Below are 13,241 nucleotides of genomic sequence, written 5' to 3'. Positions count from 1 at the left end.
ACTGTCACGGGCCAAGCATGGATTCTAAAAGGTTGTGTGGGAGGCAGTGGGGGAACCCAGGCTCCTGGTTCTGAGGCTGGAATGAGCCAGTGGTAGCGGCAATCAGAAGTGGAGCCTGTTTGTGGCAGATCGTGGAGATGAAATTGACCAGACTTGCTGGGATGCCAGGGACCAGAGAGAATGGAAACCAGGCCTGGTTACCAAAGCCCTGCTCTCCTGCCACTGAGGGGTGGAGCCCCCTTGAATCTGAGTGGGCTCAGGATAGCCTCTAAGAAGGGAGCTTGGATGACCGGTGGGGGCTCATAGCCAGGATTAGAAGGGAGAAAGCAACCCCAGGCCTTTGGTTCTCCCATGGAAGGGGCTGGCAGAGAAGCCTGCTCCCTAGGGGTTTCAGCTATTTGTGAGGCTGAGGCAGGAGGAAGGAAGATTTGAACCCAGAGTTCAAGCAGGTTCAACATAGTGTGATAACATCTCAGAACCTCTGTCCGGTAGGAGGTGTAGGAAACCCGTTTGTGTACAGAACACAACAGGGGATGGTTTCTAGGAGGGAGAGGGCTGTGAGTGCAGCGGGGGGGGGGGGTGAGGGGGGCAGTCTGTTTATGGGAGGCCCTGGATGCAGTTCCAGCACTGAGAAAAGAGAGAGATGGGTTTGTGTAACCTGAGGCCAGATGGCCCTAGATTAGCCAACAAGGAAGTTGGAGTAAGTTGGCTGAGACAGCCTGACTGAGGCAGTGTGTGTGTGTGTGTGTGTGTGTGTGTGTGTGTGTGACTAGGAGGGTACACCATCCCAGTGGATAGTAGGGCCAGTGACTTGGAAAACAGAAGCAGAGGCAATTTGTTGGCAAATTTTTATTGGACAGAAGCCAGAGAATTAGCACTGAATGGAAGGGCCTAGCAGGTCAAGCGAGGGTTTTGTCCAAATATGGGAGCTATAAAACCAAAACTGTGCTCCCATGCCTGTGACCCCAGCACTGGGGAGGTGGAAGTGGGAAGATCAAAATCTCAAGGTCATCCTCAGCCGTAGATCACAAGTTCAGGGCCAGGCTAGGCTACAGGAGACCTTGTCTCAAAATGAAATAAAACCATGTTCTGTGCTAATGGAGAAGGCCTAGAAGAAGGAATTGGAGACATGAGGGAAGGGTTTACCAAGAAGGGAAGAGTGTGTGTGTGTGTGTGTGTGTGTGTGTGTGTGTGTGTTCGTGTGTGTGTGTGTGTGTGTGTGTGTGTGTGTGTTGGGGATGGTGATAATTAGGAATCAAACCCAGGCCCTCTTGCATGCTGGGACTGTGGCCACTCAGGATGAGTGGTTGAAGCCGCTGCCCGTGGCTTTGTAGCGGAGTGACCCCTGTCTGTGAATAGCTATCCCACAGCATGCTGTTTGTCATTCTCTCCAGGCACCAAGGATGCATCTCTCTCTAACTAACATCGTTAACGCTGCTTGCAGATGAGAAAGTCAAACCTCAGAAAGACTTTTGAACTTGCCCAAGGCCACCCATAGGTCCAGGACAAAGCAGGGGCTGGGGACCGTGCCCCAAGAACCCCAACCGCACCACCTCTGCAGCAGCTAATCTTCAAAGGATTAGACCGGCTTTCACACTGAGGATTGGGTTGCCACTTGTGGGCGGAAGCCAGGAGATGCAGAGAGAGGAAAGACAGCTTTCTCTCTCTGTTATATGTCTGTGCCAGGAGTGTTAGAAACCAACGGAGCCCTCAGGGCCCCTCAGTCTCCACCTTCAGTCACATCTAGATTGTTAGTTCTTCAAACCCTGTGCCGGGAATTCTGGGACACTTGGAGGTGATGGCCTCCTCTCTTTTTCTTTGGTGGTAGCGGAGGTTGAATACAGGGTCTCACGCATGCTAGACAAGTGCTCTCCACCAAGATGCAGCTCTAGCCCTTTTTTACTCCTTATATTGAGGCACAGCCTCACTAAGGTGCCCAGTCTGGCCTCGAACTCATGCTGCAGCCTGAGCCAGCCTTGAACTTGTGATTCTCTTGTCTCAGCCTCCCAAGTAGCCGGACTTACCGACAACTCAACCTGGTCCTACTCCTCCTATCCACTGCCCTCAGCTGGACTCGCTTTCGCTGCAGCACAAAGTCCAGCATCAACAGCATGCATCGTTGCAGGCAAATCTTGGGGCTGATGCTTTCCAGTGCCTGTTTACAGGAGCCTGTGGCTGAGGCTCCTCGGAGTTGGCACTATTCCAATGCCTGTTTACAGGAGCGGTTCCACATCTCACTTACATTTCCAGGAAATCTTCGTTGTCCCAGCCAGGAAGATCAACAAACATATGAGTCCTGATAAGTGTAAGGGTCTGCCCCACGCCGAGGATGTGGGTTACTTTCCCTTTTATCCCTAATCTCAACCCATAAGCCCCCGGTGGCAGGGTGCGCTCCCTGAAGCATCTCTTTTCTTCCCTTTGGAGAAAACATCGCACGTGGCCTGAAGGACTGGGGGCTCGCAGAAGGACACGTCTCATCCTATCCCCTGACCTTATAGAATGTGACCTGAGCTGGGGAAAAGCCCTTGCAAGCTGGGTGTGGTGGTGCACACTTGGTAATTCTAACCCTAGGGAGGTGGAGGCAGGGGAATCCGGAGTTCAAGCCTGGGGCTGCATGAAACCCTGTCTCAGAAAAGAGAAAAGGAAGAAAGGAGGGGAGAAAGGAAGAAGGCCCTACGGTTTTGTCATCTTAAATAGCCAAGCTGGTGGAATTTTAACAAGCCTGGGAAACTAACCCAGCGGTTCCCACTTCAGTGATGGACGAGACCTTAGATCTTGTGTGTCAATTGAGATGTGCCAAAATCAAGGCCAAGTAAAGAACAGACCAGCACAATGCAGCCCACCGGAAATAAACTAGTTCGGACGTGTTGAATCATCCCAAGGCCAGATATTGAAGCCTGCACTCTGCACTCAGGAAGCTGAGGCAGGAGACCTTGAGTTAGTGGCCAATCTGCACAGCAGACTCTCAAGAGAAAAATCACCTTGAATGGGGGCGGGGTGTCTATGTACTACTCGTTCTGCAGTGAGGGGGTATCATACAGACACTCTGGAGCCAGAGGAAGCCCTGTATCTCAGTTTCTCCATGTGTAAATTCAGCGTTACCTTACTGAAAGGCAGTTACAGGAGCATGTGGATTTTTAGCTCTAAGGCGCGGTTGGCAAAATTGACTTAGCACAAATGCAAAACAAGTCTTGTTAGCCAGGACCTCAGAAAAGTGCAGTAGACTCCAGGGTGCTTCAGCTGAGCCCACCAGAGAAAACAGCAGAAACTAGTATAGTTGGTGCTAACCTCCTGCGTCAACGCCCACTAAAACCAGATTACACCAGTCAAAACAGGATTAGAGCAGACAGTCTGGGATCCTTGCACGCTGCTCGCACCCACGCAGGTCTCCCTGTGCTCTGTGCACATCAGCTTTCTGAACAGCCAGCAGCTCTGGCTCCCAGGGGTGGGCAGTGATGCCCAGGCAGAGAGGGGCGGAAGCTGCCTCAGAAGGTAGGCAGACAGACCCAGCAGTGTGATTCCTGCTAAGAGAAACACTCAGATTCCGATGTCTGCTCGAAGCTCCCGTATCTGAACCCGACTTGACACAGCTAAACAAGAGACACGGGGTATGTGGTCCAGGATCCTGAGAGCTGGCTCAGCAGTCAAAGGCACTTTGTTCTCCAGTCTGACAGCCCGAGTTTGATCCCCAGGACTCAAAAAGTGCGAGGCGAGAACTGATTCCTGGAAGTTGTCCCCTGACCTCCACGTGTGCACTGTGGCACATGTGTGCTCCCCAACACTTCCCCCCCCACACACTAACACACAGGATAAACAAGTAAATGTAAAAACTAAGAATAAAAAGAGCATAAGAGAGCCTGGGAACATTCGTGTTTCGTGGAACCCGCGGGCACTGTGCAGAGGGGACAACCTCAAGGTCAGGAGCTGAGTGGCGGTGGTGGCAGGCAGTAGGGGGCAGTGTCAGCCGTGGCAGGCTGTGGGCAGTGACAAAGGTGACAGGTTGTGGGCGGTGGCAGCTGAGAGGTTGAGGCTGAAGGTGTATACCCTTACAGACTTACTGACCGAAACAGGATACAGAGACCTAGCCACCCGGGCAGTTCACGACTCTCCTACAAACCCCCATTGACACAATAACTCGTGTTACTCTCTGCCTCCCGGTGATGCAGATGGTGTGGAGGGGCCTGGCCAGGTGGCAGCAGCCTTTCTGTGGCTGCCATCAGACCCTGATAAAGTAAGGAGAGTTTCCAAATCCCCACATAGCTTCTTAGACATGGATGTGTCTGAGCTGAGAGACATGCCGCCCAAGGCCTGGTTGCACATCTGAGCCCTGAGTACTGGCCTGTCTGCATTACTGCCATGCCTCAGTGTGACTGAGCAACTTGTCTCCCCGCCCCATCAATGCCTCACAAACCCAGATCTGAAATGAAGCAGCACCTTCTCTGCCCTCCATGGCTTAGAGAGCATGGACATCCAAGGGTTCATTAAGCTCAACCCTTGGTTGCAATTGCAGGGGCTGGGAGGACTGGACCATGCTAAGCATCTCCCAGGGATACCCGCAGCAGACTGAGCATTGCACACAGATTATCTCATTCCTCCCTCAATTCCTGATGAGATATTTGGTATGATCCTCCCCATTTCACAGAGAGGGAACGCTGAGTCCCAGACAGAAGACCTGTTCAGACAGCTATTTGAGAAACAGGCCCTATCTCTGGAGCTTCTGGAGCAGAATGTGGGGTGGGGGTGGGGGTGGGCAGAGGTCAAGGGCTGGGTGCAGGAGCCCAGAATCAGCGTGCACATGAAAGGGTGGGAGCAGTGTGGGCCCAGGAAGGAGCAGGAGGGAAGCTCCCCACTGCTTCCTTGCACAGTGACTTTCAATTTTCCACCTGTTAGTGGGGGTTATCGTTCAAAAAGTATCTGTAAATGGGGCATAGAAACTCAAGCCTGCAATCCTAGTGTGTGGATGACTGAGATGGGGGAGGGGTTCCTTGTTTTCAAGGCCAGTCTAAGCTACAGAATCTCCCCCTCCCCCATACACACACACACACACACACACACACACACACACATACACGCACATCAACAACAACCAGCGGCTGGAGAATGGCTCACTGGGCAGTGTCCACTGCACAAGTACAGGATCTAAGTTTGAATCTCCGGTACCATCTAAGAGCCAGATGTGAAGGTCCATGTCTGTAACCCCAGTGGTGCAGCATGGGGCAGAGATAGGCAGGGCTTAGGGAAGGAAGCTTGCTGGCCAGCCAGTTTTCTGAAATGGCAAACTCTGGACTCAGTGAGAGACCCTGCCTCAAAAAATAAGGAACAGCTGAGGGAGGAATCAGCCTTTGGCCTCCACACTCACCTTTGAAGGGAAGCACCTGGACACAGGCGCACACACCACACAGAACAAACAAAGCAAAACAAAAGCACAGTGGTACATGCCTATAATCGCCGCATGTGGGAGACTGAGGTGAGGGATCTAGGAGTTCAAGGCCAGCCTTGGCTACCTAAAGAGCTTGAGACCCTGTGTCAACAATGGGGAAAAAAAAAAAGCAAAAGTGTAAAAAGCATGCAGTAAAATGTCTCCTCTGGCTCTGGCTCACTTGCCTTCTTCTGATCCTTCATCCCCACCTCCTGCTGGCATTCCTGTGCTCTTTCAGGGTTTGCTTATGTACCCTCAAAAGTGACTGTTTGTTGTGCTCATCGGTCTAGGGGTATGATTCTCACTTCGGGTGCAAACGTGCCTGCTTGCTTCTAGCACCCGTTTCCATAGAAAAGCTAGCAAGCAGCACCAAGCTGTACTGCATCTCGCTAGCAACACGTCTGAGATTGTCATCAGTGAACCAGGGCTCCCTGGTTCCCTAACACCATTTCATAACCCCCTGTTATACACACTGAATTAATTTATAGTTACGTCCCCAAGGGTGGGCATTTGAGCTGTTCCCATTAGTCTGGTGGTGTGCTGGAACCCACAGCCCAGCACAAGCTTCCCACGCTTTGCCTCCGAGCTTTACCCTCAGCCCCAGAGCGGAGGGTGGTTTTTATGCGGCTGGTGTTTGGAGACAGGCTCTGGAGGGGTAGCCCGCTCTGGCCTCAAGCTCACAGCGGTCCTCACTTCAGCGCTCTGTGCGCTGGGACTATAGACGTGAGTCACCACATCTGACTCATTTGTTAATTTTAGAATCATAAGCGGTGCTACAACAAACCATTGTGCTCACACTGCTTCATACGCGAACAAGAATATTGTCGGGATAAATCCCCCAGCTGGACCAGAGGCGCTGTATTGGTTTTCTATTGCCGCATAAATCCCCGCCCCCATGCAGCACTTTAAGACAACCCTCAGAGTTCCGTACTGAAAAACCTTGTCGTGTGACTGGTCTGAGCAAAACCAAGGGGCGTGCAAGGCATAGTTCTCGTTTGGAGGCCCTGGAGGGCAGCAGCTCCCAGCTCATTCCTGTGGCACACCCTGGAAGCACAGACCCTGGGTTCCTGATGTCGCCGTGGCTACCAGCCTGGAACTCCCAGAGTCCTTGCTCCCTTCAAAGTCAAGTTAGAATCATCACAACGGCTCCTTCTCATCCTTCATATCAATGGCTTCTGCTGCGAAAACTTGAGGCTTCCAAGGGGCTCCCATGTTTCCATCCACCTAAGATCCTCTCGCATCTCAACATCAACTGACTTGGGACCTCACCTGCTCTGTCTTTGAGATCCCTTTGGTCATGTAATGGAATCTAATCGCTGAATTTAATCTTCTATTCACGTGTCCACGGCACATCCTCGTGCAGGAGTCATGTGGAGATGAAGGCCAAAGAGCATCACCTCAGGATTTGGCCTCCATACCCTAAATCTTTCAGATTTTTGCTAGAGATTGCGATCTTGTCCCACATAAGGGCTCATGAAGGCAGTCCTGTCCCTTAGTTGTGATGTGCATGCCTGCCTGCACATTCTTCAGCAGAGAATGCTGCTTAAGAATGCTATCAAACTTTGGATTTCTGCCAGTCTGATAGGAGAAAAATGGAATGTAAATGTACTTTAAATTTGTGATTATCTTATGCATAAGAGTGAGTCTTTCTTCAAGAGCATAAAAGCGAGTTCCATTTCTTTATGGCTTTCTAATGTTTAAATTTTAAAAGTTTATTTGTGGGGGAGATATTGGAGTGCAAGGTGTACTCAGAGGCCAGAGGAGGAGGCAGGAAGAGACTTATTCCTTTGAGGCAGGGTCTCTCCCTAAACCCGGAGCTCATAGTTTTGGGCTAGGCACACAGCCAGCAAGCTGCAGTAAATTCCATAGCATGGAGGTTACAGACGTATTCCAGACCACGAAATCCTGGTCCGAGAATGTCTGAGTCTAGAGACCTTCCAGAGACCCAGATCTGGGCTAATTTATTCATTACATATGGAGAAATCAAGTCTCCAAGAGTTTACTACTAGGGAGAGGGGAAGAAAAGGTTAGACCTGGGCTGGGCAGTGGTGGTGTGCACCTTTAGTCCCAGCACTCCAGAGGCAGAGGCAGGTGGATCGCTGTGAATTTGAGGCCAGCCTGGTCTACAAAGTGAGTTCCAGACAGAGCTGTTACACAGAGAAATCTTGTCTCAAAAAAAAAAAAAAGGAGGGAAGGAAGGAAGGAAGAGAGAGAGAGAGAAAGAGAGAGAGAGAGAGAGAGAGAGAGAGAGGAAGGAAAAGAAGAAAGAAAGAAAGAAAGAAAGAAAGAAAGAAAGAAAGAAAGAAAGAAAGAAAGAAAGATAGGAAGAAAAGGCTAGACCTGGCATAAGCCAGCCCTAAGTTTCCTGCTTGGGAATGGGATTCGAATTCAGGTCCTCATAGCTGCAAAGTCTGCACTCTCAGATACTGAGCCGCTTTTCCACCCTAGTGTTTAGGTTTTATTGCTTTCTTTTGTTTGTTTGTTTGCTGTTCTTACATTTTTTTGTTTAAATTTTGTAAGTATGAGTCTTTTGCCTGTATGTATATCCATGTGACATTTGCATGCCTGGTGTCTGTGGAAGCCAGAGAGGGCATTAGATCCCCTACAACTGAAATGAAAGATTGTTGTGAACTGCCATGTGGGTACTGGGAACCAAACCCTGGTCCTCTGGAAGAGCACCCAGTGCTCTTAACTGCCGAGCCATCTCTCCAGCCCAAACCAATGAAACCGTTTTAGTTTGAAGCCTAGAAAGACCTTTCTTTCTAACTACAAAATTAAATCACTTTTTCAGACTTATTTTATTTTGTGTATGTAATGTTTTGACTACATGAATGTAAGTACGGGTACCACATACATGCCTTATGCCCAGAAGAGGGTGTCAGATCCCCTGGAGCTGTGGTTATAAAGGGTTGTGAGCCGTTATGTGAGTAATGGGAATCAAGCCTAGGTTCTCTGCAAGGGCAGCCAGTGCTCTGAATCACCGAGACATCTCTAGCTTTTCCAAAGTTAATTTTAAAGAAAAGGAACCTCTGCTTCCTTGTAGTGTTTTCATAATGCCATTTCTGCTTTTGAGACAGGGTCTCATGTAGCCCATGTTAGCCTGGAAGTCACTGTGCAGCCCAGGATGCCCTTGAACCCCTGCTCCAGATCCTTGTGCTGCTGATTCTCCTGCCTCAGCCTCCCACATTCTGGGATTACACGCCCACACGCCTGATGTTGCATGGGGAGACTGAACTCAGGGCTTCCCGCATATTATAGAAGTGCTCTGTAAGCCCCTAGTTGGCTAGCTGGTTATACAGGCTTCCTGTGTAGTCCAGGCTAGCCTCAGACTTCGGACCCTCCTGCTTCTGCCTGCTGGGATTACAGGCCTGTGCCATTCCATTTTTTTTAATCCAGTGGTTCCTGGAACTTTCTGGAAAGTTTTCTCTTTATCTTCTCAGCAGCATGTATAAAGCTAGACCTCAAAAGGTATGGGCTTTGAGAAAGAAGCGGCTGTGGGAGGCTCTCTCAGTGGTTCTGACCTCCATCAGGCCTGCCGCAAAACCAGCCCAACTCCAGCTTCCTTCCTCACAAACTTACTGATCCTGGGCTGTCAGAATGGGGCAGAGTGGAGAGGAATGCTCCCCTGCCTGGGAAGCCCTTAGACCGCGGGAAGAGGCCAACTCATGGCCAGGCTGAGACACAGGGAGACCCGGACTAGCAGACGGCAGCTCCGAGGGGGCCTTTGGGAGGCTTCAGGGGAAAATAAGCTGAGTGTGGTGGCCCATGACTTTAATCCCAGCACTCGGGAGGCAAGAAGATCTCTGTGTGTTCAAAACCAGCCTGGACCACAGAATGAGTTCCAGGACAGCCAGGGCTACATAGTGAGACTCTGTCTTGAAAAAAAAAAAAAAAGTGTGGGGGGGTCCTGATGTGTTGATGCATGCCATTAATTCCAGCACCTGGGAGGCAGAAGCAAGCAGACTTCCGTGAGTTTGAGGCCACCCGGTCTGCAGTGAAACCCTGTATCAAAAATAAAAAGAGAGGATGGAGAAGGCAAGTTCATCCCTACAGTATAGGGAGCAAAGACAGACAAGAACCAATGGGAACTCAGCCTGAAAAGGGTTAGCAGACCCCAGATCCTCAATGGTGGGCAGAGATCATGACTTCCCTCTGTGTTAGAGGAGGCGTTTCCAGAGTTTGTCAAATGGAGTAAAATGGAGGAGAAACGAGGTTTTGAATTCTAAGCTAAATCGTGTTCTCTTTACTCCCGCAGTGGGAAGCAAAGACCACGAAGCAAGCCCGGGCTGCAGAGTCATTGCAGACTCTTGCTGCACACCACTGCCATCTTGTGGGCGACATGGAATTCTCCGTGACTGGCTTTCTGTGTCGGGTCTGGTGCGAAACTGAAGGTGGGGCCCTGTGGCTCACAAAGAATCCAAAAGCCAGGGAGGCCTAGTCTGAGACTTTCTGAACCTAGTGACCTTCAGAGACCCAGACTGGACCACCTTAATCATTATGTACGGAGAAAAAAGTCTCAAGAGGGTACTACAGGGGACTAGGAAAGAAAAGGCTAGATAGACCCGGTGTAAGCCACTTAGACGTTTACTACGTGACTGTTTTTTTGTTTTTTGTTTGTTTTTTTTTTAAAGCATGTCTATTGGCTTTCTAAGTATGGATGCTTTTCTTGCATACATGTATGTGCGCTTTTGTGCCCTATGCCTGGGGGTAGGGGGTGGGTTTCAGAAGAGGATTATCTGGACCTGGAGTTAGAGACTGTTGTGAACAGCCACGTGGGTACTAGAAATTGAATCCAGGGCCTCTGGAAGAGTAGCCAGTGCTCTTGAATTCTGAGCAGCTCTCCAGTCCTTCTGGTTTTTATTGACTGAAAGACCTGGGCAGGTGACCTTCCCTCTGGAACCAGTCTCCATTTCTGTAGAGGCTGCTCTTCCAGGTATACTGCAAGTTAGAGCTAGCCTGGGCTACATGATATTCTTTGCCAACCCTGCCCTGTCGCCTCCTAAATGAGAAGACAGTTGAGCATATCAGGGTTCTGGGCAGCCAGGGTCAAGGAGTTCCAAGAACAGAAGCAAAGGGAGGCGGTGGCCAACATACACGGAGCAGGAAGCTCTCCTTTATTAAGGCGTTTATTGGACGTTTCCTGGTTCTGGGAGGTTGGGGCTGTTGTTTTGATGACTGCCCTGGATCACAAGCTACAACTCAGAGCACAAGGTGGAGCCTGGTGTGGCGGCACACGCCTGTAGCCCCAGCACTCAGGAGGCGGAGGCAGGTGGACTGCTGTGAGTTCCAGGACAGTATCAGAGCTACATAGTGAGATCCTGTCTCAAAGCAAAGTGTAGACACAAAATCTGCAGGAAAATGGATAGACTTAGGATATATAATATAGTGCTAGGTCACACACTCTCAGAAAGACAAAAACTGCATGTCCTCCCTTATATGTGGAATCTAGCCCATGATATATGTATATATGTAAACAGATGCACATGTGGGCACAGGATAACATGTAGGAAAAAGAGAGAAGGGCTGGATACTAGGGGCTGAGGAAGGGACGGCTGACAAACACAGCCCGACTTGTCGAGCTTTGGGGCTGGTTAATTTTGGTGAGAGATGTCTTCTGCTGACAATGGTTTAACGTATTGTTGGGTTTTTTTGTTTGTTTGTTTGTTTTGTTTTTTTTTTGGTTTGTTTTTTCTGTTTTTGACTTAGGATTTCTTTGTGTAGCTCTGGCTGTCCCAGAACTCACTCTGTAGACCAGGCTGGCCTCAAACTCACAGAGATCCACCTGCAACAGCCTCCTAAATGCTGGGATTAAAGTCGTGTGCCACCACTACCCCACACAATGTTTTTATAATAAAGACTTTAAAGGTATAAGGCAAGGCTAGCAAGACAGCTCGGTAGAATGAAATGTCAGCATTATCGTGACAACCTGAGTTCAATTCCTGGGTCTCAATGGTGGAAGGAGAGAACTGCTCCAACATGTTTGCCTCTGACCTTCAAGTGTGCACTGTGACACATCCATGCCCCTTTACATGCCAAATAAATAAATTAATAGAAACTAAAACCAATGAGAGAGAAAGCACAAAATGGAAGATAAAATGGCAACCTCATCACACACACAGAAGAGCCACCATGTCACAGTGAGAAACAGCATGTCACAGTGAGAAACAGCATGTCACAGTGAGAAACAGCATGTGACAGTGAGCCACCATGTCACAGTGAGCCACAGCATGTCACAGTGAGAAACAGCATGTCACAGTGAGCCACACATGTCACAGTGAGCCACCATGTCACAGTGAGCCACACATGTCACAGTGAACCACAGCATGTCACAGTGAGCCACCATGTCACAGTGAGCCACCATGTCACAGTGAGCCACCATGTCACAGTGAACCACAGCATGTCACAGTGAGCCACCATGTCACAGTGAGCCACCATGTCACAGTGAGCCACAGCATGTCACAGTGAGTGCTAAGATTAAAGATGTGCACCACTATTGCCAGTCTTTGACTGTTAATTTGAATAGACCAAAACAAACTTCTAGAAATAAATGATAGAATAATTAGAATAATGAAAAGTCAAAAAAAATCTTTAAAGTGGATGGAGTATAGCTTAAAAAAGAAGGGAAAGTCTGGAATGAGCATGGAATTGTATTTTAATCTCTACATGTGAGCATCCCCCATACACATACACACACACACACACACACACACACACACACACACACACACAGAGCCACATATGGTGTCACACACCTTGGAGGATTGCTGTGAATTTGAGACTAACCTGATCTACATAGCAGGTTCTAGTCCAGCCAGGGCTACACAGTGAGCCCTTGTCTCACACAGCAATAAGAACCTTCTAAAATAACACACAGAAAGATCATAAGACAGGGAGACTAAATGAGAAACACGTGTTGTAGGCTTAACTGGAAGTGTGGGAAAAGGGGAGAAGTCAGTGGTAGAAAGTGCCCCCCACGCCCACCAGACATTAATTTCCTGATTCAAAGAGTCTGATTAATCCCACCAAGTATTTTATGTTGTTGTGATAGATGCGCCACGCCCATCGGGATTGCTGATGGGGAGGAAGGCTGCTCACAGTGGGCCATGGGAAAACTCTGCCCTCTCTCCCTTTAAACAGTGCTGCACAGAATCTGTTAATGAAGAAAAATGCACCTATACACATCAAGGCGAAACCACGAAATACTAAACACAAAGCGAAAATCTTAAAAGTGTCCAGGAAACAAAAAAACAGATTATCTCCAGAGACACAGAGATTTTGAACAGAGGGGTTAGACCCTTGACTCAATGGACGGAGTCCAGATGCAGATTCTCAACCTGATGATTTATGAGCATAAGACTGCACTCTGTAGCTATGGAGAAGGTCAGCAAACTCGGGCTAGAAACTGTCTGCACACACTGAGCTTATGTGCACAATGCGGTTCAACTAGAAAACAATAATGGAGTACTAAATACTTGTAAATTAAGCAATGAGCTGTTAAATAATGCATGACAAAGTCAGGAGAGAACTTCTAATTAAGACGGAATATGTGAAAATGAGGGGCTGTAACTAAGACAGGCTCACAGGGTAGTGCAGGCTTTGGTGATATTACGAAAGAGAAAATTGAAAGCGGAGTGGCAGCCCCAGCAATGGAGGGAGGTCAAGGCAAGCCTGGGCTATATGAGACTCTGTCTCAAAGGTTAAATAAAAAGGCTTCAAAAGGAGAAATAAAGCACAGAGTAAGTGGAAAGAGGAAATACGCTTTAAAAGGAAAAAGCTGGATGTGTTGGCTCACATCCGTAAACTCAAGACTTAGAAGGCTGAG

Source organism: Myodes glareolus, chromosome 3 (genome assembly GCF_982192425.1).
Source record: "Myodes glareolus chromosome 3, mMyoGla1.1, whole genome shotgun sequence".
Lineage (NCBI taxonomy): Eukaryota > Metazoa > Chordata > Mammalia > Rodentia > Cricetidae > Myodes > Myodes glareolus.
The sequence above is the reverse complement of the archived record's forward strand: the minus strand, read 5'-3'. Positions refer to the sequence as shown.